The sequence below is a fragment of the Squalius cephalus genome, assembly GCF_949319135.1.
Source record: "Squalius cephalus genome assembly, chromosome: 4".
In the NCBI taxonomy this organism is placed as follows: domain Eukaryota; kingdom Metazoa; phylum Chordata; class Actinopteri; order Cypriniformes; family Leuciscidae; genus Squalius; species Squalius cephalus.
Genome location: NC_137125.1, coordinates 5131803 through 5144239, shown reverse-complemented (window position 1 = coordinate 5144239; position 12437 = coordinate 5131803). Strand labels below are relative to the sequence as shown.

Here is a 12437-nt window from a genome sequence, read left to right as displayed (position 1 = left end):
ACAATGAATCACTTGGGTCAATAGCTTCAGACAGGACCATAGAAATAATTAGGTTACCCTTTTAGCCTTTTGCAACGTTCTTTGTCACGTACATGTGGAATGTACATCTCATCTGTTGAATAACTAGAGCATTAGATTCATTGAACTCTATGCTAGGATGATGAGAGACTACAAGAATACTATTAAATACAAACAAAACATTCTCTTATTGACAATATGTCATTGAACTAAAAATATACATGGCTGAACAGACACGACACAGACAATACGTACTGCCTCCTGGTTCAACTCTCTTCAGCCCCTGGATCACTGGCTTAACGTCACGGTGTTCACCAGCTAAATGCATTGTGCATAAGTTCAAATGAGTGACATTCGAACTTGATGTAGATCGTGTTAGCGCGATACGGGCGCAGCCATGTTTGTTTTTGTTGCAATGCATTATGGGAAATTAAGTTTTTTTTGTCTACATGAACAATAGCGCAGTATAAGCTAAGACGTCATATCCCAGAGTGCTTTGCAACAAAAACAAACATGGCTGCGCCCGTATCGCGCTAACAATGATACGAGATCGCTATAACACACAAATATCTTGGCGAAAACTCAACGGCACCAAGCTCGTTGGAACCGTCTAGACGAACTGAAAAGAACAATATAAGTTTCATGATTTTGAGTGGTGTTTTTCTCGGAGATCAGTGGACGCGCAGTGACGTCACGATCTCAGAAGGAAATTGCTCGTATCTCGGCACCATTAACTGCCATTCTATCTAATATTTCTAATCTATCTAGCCTATATATAAACTACTGTAAACTTCAAGCTTTTAAAACTTTCTAACTCCAAACTAAATTCAAATGTTGACATTTGGAAAGACCCATTAGCTGCCATGCTATGTACTATTTCTCTTAGTTCCCAGCATGCTTAGTATGGTTGAATTAAGAGAGAATAAATGTTAAAATTAAGTGTTTTTTATGTTTTTTTGAGAAAACGACAAAAGGGGAGGACTTGAACCATTTAAGGGAAAAAAACATTTTATGGAAGAGGAGAGCAACAGGTTTATAGTCCAGCTTGTTCTTCAGCAGGTAGCTGTAGTAATACACATACCTGCGCTGACTGGGAATGGTCACCCCCTTTTTATCCCTGGCCCTGACTTCCCCATAAAAGTCCATTGCCTCTTGTGCCTCAGAGAACTTTCTGCAATGCAACAGGTAGGCGCATATTATTACCCCCGTGCGACCTTTGCCTGCCTTGCAGTGGATGGCCGCCACATGGTTCTTGTCCTCGGACAGCCTCTGGTCAAGATCCTCGCAGAAGGGCTTAATTAACTCCAACTGTGGCGGGTTGTGGCCCTCGATGGGATATTGTGCCACCCTACAGTTGAATTTGAATGCATTGTTGTGTCGTTCAGCACATAGGTTATAGATTTTATAATGGTTTGAATCAAGAAATCAGACGACCTCATCTATATTATTCCTATAGACCCCCTCTAACCTTTCGGCAGGAAAGCCCATGGCGATAATGTTGGGATAAATATAGGTTAAATCCAAATCGAACCCATCCTCCTAACTAACTAAAATAGTATAAACCATAAATAAATAAAATATAAACTTTAGGACATCATTCTCGTTTTGTATATTGACACCTGCAATGACCCTTGAGTTGGTATTCAAACTAGCAAATTAGAACTCTCCTCACACCTTGCCCCCACCAGCCCCCTGTAAAGGGTGTGCACTCGACCTCACCTCACACCTTGCCCCCACCAGCCCCCTGTAAAGGGTGTGCACTTGACCCTGGAAAGGTGTGAAAGTCAGCCTGAGGGTCAAAGTTTATCAACACTATCATTCAGAAGTTTCAGGTGAGTCATTGTTTTATTTCTTTTTTGGAATAAATTAATACTACTAAGCAAGTAAATGTTAAATGATTCAAAAAGGTGACAGTAAAGATTTAGATTGTTAGAAAACATTTCACAATGACTTTGTCTCCTCAGAAGACTGAATTGCCTGGGTGTGTGTGTGTATATATATATATATATATATATATATATATATATATATATATATATATATATACTTTGATTCAGACAACAAGATGGGAAACAGAGTGACCCATGAATTGGGTATATTTTAATGATTATTCATTAGCTTTCCCTTTGGGCTATATTCATGTGTTTGGGCTTGATGGAAAGGGTGGATTCAGGGGTAAAATTTGGTGTATCACAACTGAAATTCTGAGTCTCCTTGACTGAACGACCTGGTTGTTTTTTGGACAAAGGCCCTGAAACAGGCTCAACTGCACCTCTTCTCTTTCCCATTAGGAAAAAGTCATTCATATTTCTGTAAACTACAAATACTCACCTGTAATTTGGTACAAAACATGAAAATAGCTTCAGATTTGACTGATTTACAGAGATTTTGGTGAAAACAGTTTCACAACAAAGCTTTGAAATACCTCGGCAAGGCCTATTTGACCCCTGTTCTCTCGGGCCCCGAACAACGCACAATAGTGAGCTTTGGCTCATGTGAAATTGCACAACACGAGCTTTCCGGTGATATAAGACACAGTTTGATTGGACTTTGTTTTAATGAACAATAAAGAAATTCCTACAGGCAGCTTTAGCAAAATGATTCACTGTTATCGTGACCTGAAACAGGCTCAACTATAACCCCAGATTTCCACCAACTGCGGAGCGGCTGCGGATCGGCTCCGCTGCGTGTAGGCTCCGTGCGCCGTCGTCCTTCAATACCCACCAGGTCCGGATTTGTTGCGGAGCGGCTGCGGCCATGACTGACAGCTGAAAGCACGAGGACCCACGAGATCTCGCAAATTCACGTAAGATCGTGCGATATAAGTGCTGAATTGCTGCGGAGCTCTCCGGCATCCGGCAAAAATAGAAGCTCTGCGTATCTGCTCCGGAGGGCTGCGGATCGCCGTAGTCGGAACGCAGCTGTACCGCATTCAGTGAAAATACACACATTGACTTGAATGGAAACCTATTGATCCGCAGCCATTCCGCAGTTGGTGGAAATTAGGGGTTACACTTCTCTGTGTGTTGAAACAACACATGTTGTCATAAAGATGCTCCTTGTTTGTTATAAAACTGTTTCAAGAGTTGACCTGCAATGACCCTTGAGTTGGTGTCCCTTTTACAATTTTAAATTATGAAAACAGGGTAACAATGTTACCCCTTGGCAGAATTTTAACCTGGTCTTAACTTTAAAATAAACTAAAATAAATAAAACATCTCTCATTACTGATTTTTTGACCCTCACAAAACTACATTTCCCATAACTCGCTGCCCGGACTCATCAGCGCATTCACCTGTGTGTCATTACCTTGTTTAACTCACACTATAATAGCCTGGTTTTCACACTCCCTCACTGCGAAGTCTTGTCTTACTCATATTACATTTCTGAGCGTTGTTTTCTTGTCTCTTGTCTTTTGGTTTTTGAATTTAGCTCGGTTCACTGAATTACCCGTTTTGCCTCTGCCCCTTGTCTGTTTTGTTTGCCTGAATTGGGACTGCCTTCCTGTGTTTGGATTTCCCTACTTTGGATTTAACATAAGGTAAGTTCAGCATTTTGAACCAGTTATTCTACAGATGTTGCAACTGTTAAACATTATTTTTTTCATTTTTTTTTATATCAAAGTCAAGTCAACAGTTCACATTCAACCTAGCAGAAAATCCACTACTCAAAAGAAAGGTATGTTTCTGCTTGACCTATTTTGAAATATTTGATTTAAATTAATTTTAACACTTGCGTTTAACACACAAATAATGCATGTAGTGGCAATCTCATTTCAAAATACACAAATGTTTAAATGTTATTGTATGTTCGTTGGAAAATTGTAGATGTTTAAATCATGGACCAGCCCTAGATTTTAAGATTGTGAGCTTTGGCTGCCCATGTTAAAGAAAGGCCTTGAAATGCATCAAGTTTATTGTGATGCAGCTACTGAATGAGTTAATCGTTTGTATTGTAATCTTTTTATCAGGTGTGCATAGTGTATGGATTATCGGTGATAGCTATATTAGACGTGGCCAACAGCGAGCAAGAGAGACTATGGGCCCTAATCTTGGGTTGGCTTCCCATGTCCAGTGGTTTGGTAGGGGAGGCATGTGCTGGGGGGACCTCCTTCCCTTCTTCAAAAAGTGCCTTGAAGGAAGAACTCCTCCGAATGTGCTCATTATTCACTGTGGAGGCAACGACTTAGGATGTGTGAAAATTGATCACTTTCTCAGCTGTATAGAGAGAGTCAACCCCTAACCCTGATTTGGGAAAGTCAACCCCTAACCCTGAAAAACGACAGAGGCTTCGATCTTGGCAAACTGGTACATAAAAATGGCGTCACCAACGTGTCATCATGTTGCCTATAACATTTACTCACAGGACGTATGTGTCACGGGGTGACCAGGGCCGGAACCTTTCTGCACGGGAGTTGTTGTTATGGAGGAACACTTCCGGTGCAACACCGGGCCGGTTCCGGTGACTCACGAACAGGGCGGAAATGCAGCAAGAGCTGATCGGGCGAAATCACCGGGACGTGCGAGGGAAAAATCCCAAACGGTGATTGGGGCGCGAGAAGCATAAAAGACGCTGGCATTAGAGAGAGGGGAAGCGAGGGAAGGAGGAAGAAACAGCGGGAGACACAGTAAAGACGCGAGAGGAGGGGAGGCAGGAGGAGAGTGGAGATGAGGCGAGCAGCACGTGAGCGGCCGCGGATGCGGAGGGAGGCCGTGGGAGAGAGAGAGAGGATTATGTTCATTCCTCTCTCTGTCTGAAGATGCTGAGATACGCGAAGAGAATGCTGAAGAAGAGACTTTTTAAAATGTTTTTATTTATTTAATAAAGAATATTTATTTTGAATTCTGTGTCCGCCTTTTCCCTTCGTGTCTACTGTCAGCTCCTCAGGGGCGGTGGGTGGGGGCAAGCGAGGGGTGGGTGGAGCGCCAGCGGGCCGCTGGCGCTCCACCCCGACCTGTGACGTATGTGTTGACCTCTTGTGGTCCAGGTGTGGCCTCCAGGAGGTAGTTGGAAACCGTGGATCTACATGACGGCCAAAAATTAATTCTCAGGCTCTTTCACCAGTCAGTATTGTCAGTCAACGAAGACATAGATATGGCAATAATTTTGACCATAACAAAATTTGGTCAGAAATTTGGTGCAGATCTTCTGGAGGAAGACTTCTCAGTCTCAAAGCAAAGTTACTTAGTCATCATGCAGTGGGTAATCTGCACATCTTGGTTTTGGTTCTTCACCATAGTTAACCAGTCCTTTTACTTTTCCAGTCATAGATGCAGCTCCATCTGTGCAAATACTATGACACATGCCCCAGTTTAGACCACATTCTTTCAAGTACGTATCGATGACAATAAACATTTCTTCCCCTGTTGCACGACTTGATAGTTCTTTGCAGAAAAAAAAATTCTCCATAATTAATTCCTCATCAGTATATCGCACACTGGCCAGGAGATGACAGCGTCCACTGCAGTCCGTAGAATCATCAATTTGGAGTGCAAATTTGCCACTTTTGTTTAATTTTTCGGTTAGTTGTGTTTCTTTATCAGCAGCCATGTGAGCGAGCGGGACGATTCCCTCCCGAGAACAGTCCAATTAGTGGTAAATAAACATTTAAATTTTAAATGTATGAAATATCCGTGTTTTTTTTTCGCTTATTTATTTTTGTTTGGACATGCATATGTTGGTGTTTTGATATGTTATTAAAATATGCTGTAAACAGGGTTAGCCCATTATAGTTTTGCATTTATCATTATTTTTTATTTCGTTTAGACTTTTTGTTTTCAAATTCAGTTTAGTTTTAATTAGTTTTTAAAGTGGGTTTGCTAGTTTAGTTTAGTTTTTATTTTTTGAAAATGCTTAGTTTTCCTTTAGTTTTTATTAGTTTTAGTGTTAGTTTTAGTCTTTTTTTGTAATTTGGGTTATTTGTCAGGGGCAAGATTCAAAAAGACATAATGACATAACATTATTTAATATTTGAATTACAGCTTATATAGTGTTTTGACATCGACAACCACAACCAAAAAGTGCATTTTACCTCAAACTTGCGACTAGTTAAGTTTCTAAAGAAGGCGCAATCGCTTCTCGGGTCGACATTAAGACACTGACAAAATTATATTTAGAATTTAAAATATTTTTATACCACTTTTTAATGTGTGATTGTGTAAAGGAGTTCACGAGATAGAGATACCAACCTTTCGCGAACTTGCTTTCAACGTCGAACGAACACTCGTTCTCATGGAGACGCGGTGTGCACGGAGGGGAGGGGCTGTGTGTGTGTGTGTGTGTGTGTGTGTGTGTGTGTGTGCGCGCACACATGTGAGACGCATGAGTGACAGAGACAGGGAGAGCAGGGAAAGGAAATGCAGCTGAACGAATACGCTGCGTGTTTTAAATAGCGTTAAAAAAAATGAAAGACCTTGACAAAGACGAAAACTAAGGACATTTACTCTATAATTTTATTTTAGTTAGTTTTGCCAAACACACATTACAGTTTTAGTTAGTTATCGTTTTTTTGTAATGCCTCGTTTTTATTTTAGTTAACGACAATGTTTTTTCCCACCTAGTTTTCGCTGTTTCGTTCGTTTTTGTTAACGATTATAACCTGGCTGTAAAAGGTCGTTATATGGTACGAGTTATTTTAGGCTGTTTAAATTGGAAAATAAAGCTGAGATTCTGCGGCACCCCTAGCCAGTTGTCACAGCACCCACTTTGGGAACCACTGCGCTATACAACAGTACCCCGTCGTAAGCTGCCTCTTTGGCTAGGCTTTGTAATCAATCAAATCTCACAATTATTATTCTTATATCAGAAAGAATGCTCACCCTCTTGTAGTTTTCCTCAAGGTAACACATACTCAAAAATCCAAGTTCCAGTCAGATGATTGTAATAAATGTTTAACAATATTTATTAAAAGAATCAAAATGAAAAGGATACTTGTTACAGATTATAATATGAGCACTAATCTAACAGAGAAATGCTAGCTAGGTTTAAAGATTCTTGCATCCGAAAACTGCTGGCGTTCCGGATTGGAGATTGCAAGGAAGAGCAAGTGAGTATTGTCCAGGTCTCTTCTTTTATAGTCCGAATTCAGAAAGAATTATATTTACTGTAAGGCACATGACTGCTTATTTCAATATCACATGTACAACTGCTGATCCCAGCTAGTGTAGTCCTGCTATTTCTGTACAAGCATGACGCTGTCCAGTCAGTGGCTTGTTTCTCCATCGACACAATAGTTCCTTTGTATTTGTGGACAATGACCCTTGTCACTGCTCTCGCATGCGACTTGAGAGAGACAGAGATGGACAACGACTCCTTCATTCAACACAATATTTTTAGATGGTTATATGTTTCAGCAACCCAGCCAGCTCATCAGTGGCATTCTTATTTACAGACTTCTTATTGTGACCCTTTCTGCGTTGACGTCGAGTTTGAGGTGTGGGTGAAGCGAAGGAAATGCCGCTCTCAGGTGGAGCCTCGTGACTCCGCAGGACACCATGCGAAAGTGAATGAAGGCAGCAGCCATGGCCTTCTGTATGTTAATCTTTTATTTGATATTTGATCATTTGATGCATTACAGTCTGGCACATTTATTATTGACAAATAAGTCAGCAGGGGATGCTGCAAAAAAAAAAAACTACATGTCAAAAATTAAGAACTCAAACAAAAACATTGCATTTTTAATGTCCATTCCTGCTGTTGCCTTGTTTTGAGCTGCTGGCTGTTGTACGCACACCTCCACAGGTTCTGATTGGACTGGGAGGTGAAAATCCAGACTTATTTGAGCCGAGAGACTCAGTTTCTGTCTGTATTTGACCATGTCACATGGAGGCATAACATAGCTTAGTTCCAAACTGTCGTTGATCTTCTTCAGCATTTCAAACCTCTCCTTACCCTTCACCTGCACAATATACATCTCCCCTGAGGCTCAGCTTGGCCTTCTTGCGGAAAAAGATTACAGTTTCTGCATCAGGCATGAAGATCACATTGGTGCTGAAAGGTCTTTTGCTGTAGCACATCAATAGGAAATCAGTTTAAAGGCCGGCCCATATTTTAAGATTAAAATTTAAATCTGCGTGGTTGCGCCGCCTCTCTCTCCGCAGGGCCTGGGCTGTCTGTATCCAGAAGGCCAGAGCATGTCCCTGATCTCTTCCTTGTGGTTAAAATGGCATCTCCCTAAAATTGTCAAGATGACAGGAACCAATGTAGCAACCTCACAAATACATAAATGGTGTGTTACGTCCCAGGACGTATGCATTTGTGTTTTATAATGTGTAAGTGTCATTCATTGATTTATTGAGTGTGTGTGCTGCCAATGGACCCAACGGCCTGCTGGGAGTTGTAGTTTTGTTGTACGGTTTGTCCAATTTCTTGTGCTCCTCCCTGTTCAAATCTAGGTGATGGGACCTACCAGCTGTTCCTCATCAATGGCAAGAGGATCCAGTATTTAAGCAGAGCGGGAGAGAGAGACTGTGAGAGATAAAAGAATGGGGGTAGCATATGTCATCCCAAAATTAAAAATTGAAATAGGTAAAAGAATCAGTGATGATTTGGCAGTTTATACAGCGGAGTTGGTCGCTGTGTGGCTTGCTCTGCTTTGGGTGGAAGTTAATAGGCCAAGGAAGGCAGTAATTGCTTCAGATTCAAGCTCAGCTTTGATCAGCATCAAAACATGTCAGTCAAAATCAAGACAGGATATTGTAATAGAAATAATACAAGTTGCAAATAATCTGATACATTCAGGAACTGAGATAAATCTTATATGGGTACCAGCTCATATAGGAGTCATAGGAAACGAGTTGGCAGACAAATGTGCTAAGAAAGCAGATGGAAATTCCAATGTAGATATTGAGGTTAATTATAGCAAAGCAGAAATTAAGAGTATAGTTAAAAACATTGTTAAGGGCAAATGGCAAACACTATGGGATAATGGGCAGACTGGAAGACAGTTCTATAATATCCATTATAAAGTGGGAAAGGGCAGAAATATGAACAGAAGCAAGGAGGAGGAGGATGTGTTGTCAAGAATGAGGTATGGACACACAAGGTTAAATACAACTTTGGTAATAATAGGCAGACTGGAAGACAGTTCTATAATATCCAGAATAAAGTGGGAAAGGGCAGAAATATGAACAGAAGCAAGGAGGAGGAGGATGTGTTGTCAAGAATGAGGTATGGACACACAAGGTTAAATACAACTTTGGTAATAATAGGCAGACTGGAAGACAGTTCTATAATATCCAGAATAAAGTGGGAAAGGGCAGAAATATGAACAGAAGCAAGGAGGAGGAGGATATGTTGTCAAGAATGAGGTATGGACACACAAGGTTAAATACAACTTTGGTAATAATAGGCAGACTGGAAGACAGTTCTATAATATCCAGAATAAAGTGGGAAAGGGCAGAAATATGAACAGAAGCAAGAAGGAGGAGGATGTGTTGTCAAGAATGAGGTATGGACACACAAGGTTAAATACAACTTTGGTAATAATAAAGAAACATGCTGATGGCAATTGTGAATTATGTGAGTGTCCAGAGTCTGTAGAGCATGTTATACTTCAATGTCCTAAATATCAGGAAGAAAGACAAAGATTAAGATCACAATTACAAAGAAAACAGTTAAGGCGAGACACTACAGGTGAATAGGGTAAAATTTTTAACTAGCAGATATCACCATGAAACTTTCCCAGTTGATTACCTACATTAAGATGAGAAAAAAATGTATTACAAGTTTTCTGTAATTTAATGTTTAAATATGCAAATTAGGCAATTTTTAATTAAATATGCGCTATTTTGCATATATTTAAAAAAATGAAATCTGAGTATTGGATAAAGCCAGGTTAAAAATATTTTTTTCATTGTGTTCACATATTAGATGGGAAAAAAATTACAGAGGGATTTATGCATATCTACTTCTGTTATCCTGTAAATCAGAATATACTGTCAATAGCCTTAAAAAAATGATTTTCGGCATGTTTTTTGGAATAAAATGTTATATAAATCAGGCTAGGAATAATATATTTACAAATCCCTCTGTAAATGTCTTCATAATATAACTAGGTACAAGACTGGAAAGTTTGGTGTACATAGGTGCTACTGAAGTGGAGATTTCGGACTTGGAGTATGAGAGAAAGGTCATTTTGAGAAAACGGGCTTTAAAGATTTATCATCAGCCAATGAGATTGCGCATTCAGCCCTTTTACTTTCACGATTGGTTGCTGATAAAAAGGAAATGACCATATTTGGATCCGACAGCATTGTACAGTGAAGAGAGAGCTTTCCAGCCGTGCCTGTGATGACAGAGAGCAGACAGAGATCGCGGATCGGCGGGAGGATTTACAACGGCAACTTTTGTTGAATTTACGCGAAATCTACAGACGCAAACAGACAAAGTGTAATAAAATAAAGACCTAAATGTGTATTTCGGACTTTTTTTCACCACAGTCTGAAAGAAGACATGTTATTGAAGACAAATATCCAAAAATCTCAAAATTGACCAGTAAAAAAACAACAATGTTTTTGCCTGCCGTGTCTCGCCTTAAGATTAAATTTAGAAAAAATCCTACAAAGAAGCTCAGGTGAAATATGTTTTAAATATATAATTTAGTTTCCTAAGGAATACAGGACTAATTAAAAGAATTTAGGTGATGTGTTTTTTTTTGTTTGTTTTTTTGTGAATTGGAAAGGTTAGAATCCAGTACCACACCCCAGTCCAGCAGGTGGCGGTAATGCACTATTAAAGTTAGTTGCCAACTGCCATAAAAATTGAAAGAAGAAGAGACTGTGAGAGATTTCTTCTCCTAAGATCCTGAGACTGTTGGTGTTACCAGACTCAGAGTGTTGCTCTTGTTGGTGTATGTTAAGCTTAAATGTGTTGATATGGCTGTAGTGGCAGCTTTGAGGTGTTAAGCTTAAACCAAGGTCAACTTAAATGTCTTGTGGCTGTAGTGTACAGCTATGAATTGCTTGCCCATTATTGAGTGTTGGAGCAGTAGGGAGTGGGCGCCATTTTCTTTTCTCATTTTCTCCTGTTTTTGTTAGTTAGGAAGTAAGGTAAGAGTTCTGTTGTTTATTTGCTTATTGTTGTAGGTGTCACGGGGTGACGAAGGCGGGAACCTTTTTTTTGAGAGTATGTTTCCCCCGGGGAGCGCTTCTGCGGAAACACCAGGACGGTTCCGGTTTCCCACTTGAGTGTCATGGCGGCGGGCGAGGCTTGATGAGGGGAAACTTGCGGCAGGTGTGAGAGGAGAGGATACAGGATGGTGATTGGGACATGGAGGAGGAAGGTGGCTCATAAAAGGACACTTTGGCGGTGAGGGAGCAGGGGTGAGCGCTGAAGGATCGCGGGGGCGCCCGCGGCAGGAGAGATCGGCGAGAGAGGCCGCTGATGCGGAGGGAGGCCGCGAGAGAGAGAGAAAGATGGAGAAAACTTCGGCTGGATTGCGGGCGGAAGCCTTGGTTGCACTGTGAGTCTGTTGAATTGCGGTTTTATTGTAGAAATGAGCACGAGTGGAACCTTGCAGTGTGTGGTGGATATGTGAGTGTGGGAATTGTTTCTGCTGTTCACTCGCAGTCACAGCTGTTCGTTAACCTCTCCTTTGTCTGAGCCTTGTAAAGTTACAGCTGCATTGGGGAAACACCATTATCCTCCACTCTCTGTCTGAGGCTAGTGAAGAGCCTGCTAATGCTGGAAGAGCCTGCTAATGCTGTGAGGTTCATGTATCCATTCTTCTCTCTGCCTGAGCCCTGTGAGTGTACAGCTGCGCTGGTGAAATGCCATTAACCTCTCTCTGTCCGAGCCCTGAAGAGAACGCCGAAGAAGAGAACGTGGAAACTGTGAATTATGTTCATTTCTCTGTCTGTCTGAAACTGAGTTACGTCCATTTATGTTCATAGCTTTCTCTGTCCGAGCCCTGAAGAGAACGCCGAAGAAGAGAACACGGAAGCTGTGAATTGTTCATTCCTCTCTCTGTCTGAAACTGAGTTACGTCCATTTATGTTCATAGCTCTCTCTGTCCGAGCCCTGAAGAGAATGCCGAAGAAGAGAACACGAAGCTGTGAATTATGTTCATTCCTCTCTCTGTCCGAGCCCTGAAGAGAACGCCGAAGAAGAGAACGCGGAAGCTGTGAATTGTGTTCATTCCTCTCTCTGTCCGAGCCCTGAAGAGAACGCTGAAGAAGAGAACGAGGAAGCTGTGAATTATGTTCATTCCTCTCTCTGTCTGAGTCCTGTGAAGAACCTGCTCCCCAAAAGAAGGAGCTGAAGAGACGTTTTAAAATTGTTTTTATTATTTAATAAAAAGTATATTTATTTTGAATTCTGTGTCTGCCTTTCCCTTCGTGTCCACGGTCAGCTCCTCAGGGGCGGCACGTAAGCGAGGGGTTTTTGCATTTAGAAGGTCTATTGAGAGTGTCTAGACCCAC

General features: G+C 41.1%; 1 pseudogene across 1 annotated transcript; it reads right to left on the bottom strand.

The window, feature by feature from the left end:
• Positions 1-628: 628 nt before the first annotated feature.
• On the bottom strand, positions 629-7930 carry LOC307156966 (phosphatidylinositol 3,4,5-trisphosphate 3-phosphatase and dual-specificity protein phosphatase PTEN-like; annotated as a pseudogene). The gene is made up of 4 exons: positions 7751-7930; positions 1693-1785; positions 988-1557; positions 629-637 (listed from the first exon to the last, which is right to left on the bottom strand). The product of its transcript is annotated as a phosphatidylinositol 3,4,5-trisphosphate 3-phosphatase and dual-specificity protein phosphatase PTEN-like (transcript).
• Positions 7931-12437: the final 4507 nt, after the last annotated feature.